The sequence below is a fragment of the Acyrthosiphon pisum genome, chromosome A2 (assembly GCF_005508785.2).
Source record: "Acyrthosiphon pisum isolate AL4f chromosome A2, pea_aphid_22Mar2018_4r6ur, whole genome shotgun sequence".
Classification (NCBI taxonomy): domain Eukaryota; kingdom Metazoa; phylum Arthropoda; class Insecta; order Hemiptera; family Aphididae; genus Acyrthosiphon; species Acyrthosiphon pisum.
In genome coordinates, this window is record NC_042495.1 from 58123417 (window position 1) to 58124856 (window position 1440).

The following is a 1440-nucleotide window of genomic DNA, read 5'->3' on the forward strand; positions in this document are numbered from 1 at the left end:
TAATCAAATAATTATGTTTCATAGAAATATTTTTGTTTGTACATAATATATGGTATTTTTAATTTTTAATTCGAAATAATCGTATTGTATTATGTATTAATTACGACCGACAATCATTAATAATAACAATGTACAATAATATTTTCTCAAAAACAGATTTTGTAGTAAAAATTCCCGTTTTTCCTTAATTTTTCTTTTGTTTTTCACGGTGCTTTTGAAAACTATTGGAAATTTCAAATTTTGACCTCCCGAATGCACCAACTAGATTCACTTTCCCATCAAAAAAGATACTGTTGAAGAAAATTGAAGCAGTTTTACTGCCCCAAACCGTGATGACAGACACAAAAAAAAAAAAATAAAAATCATTGTAAAATCAATACATTCATCGTTCCACTCAGAATCTAAAAGTAAAAAAAAAAATATTCAAACACGAGTTCGAAACTTTATCTTAGAAATTAAATGAAATAAATTTTGATATAAAAATTATTTTTCTATTATTTAAAAAAAAAGGCATTTGTCTTCAAATCTAAGCTAATTTTTGTCATAAAACATTATTATATACTTTAGTTAGAAATACTTTAATAAGTTTTAAATACTTATTACAAAAGTCACAGACTCACAGATAATAAGATTCAATACAAAACAATTTTTAATTATAATTATATAAACATAGGAGAAAATTAAGAGGGAGGCTTGAGGAGACTAAAGCCCACCCGAGTCTTAAATACAGGTCCTAGCCCCCTAGCCCTTCAACTATAAAGTGCCAATATATCTAATAATTGTTAAAAATGTAAAATGTATAATGTATTTTCAATAATTTGGAACGATAATAAATTTAATATTAAACTTCAGCAGTTTTCATCAGTGGTCATCCACATCACGCCATCTCAGTTTTGATGAAATAAATGTAGGTGCCTAATAATATTTTATTTTTAACTACTTGCCTAATAATTGTTATTAACGAAAATATGAGCAGATATTAAATTAGTTCTAATTTAATTAATTTAATGACCTAATAGTCTCTGTTTAGAATACTTTTAAAATTATCAAGAGGCACCTAATTGTTTTAATGCTTTTAATAGTTAAATAATTGTTAAGTTCGTAAAATGTATCAAGTAGTCTTGTTGGAATTAATTGAATGGAATTTGAATATTTATATTTATATTGGGTATATTTAGGTACTTAACTATTAAAAATTTGATTTAATATTTTTAATATTGGATTTAGAAATTTAGGTACGTATCATGAAAATTGATTACGTTTTATAAATAATGATAACTTTATGTTACTGCGTAGGATAAACAAAATAAAATTAGAAAATAAAAGGTAGGATAAATGTATAATATTATGAGAAAGTCAGTGCACTATTCGTTTTCTCTCTCTGGCCCACGCGCAACATAGACAAAACGCAATTACGCAAAATCATTTTTTCTATTTGTT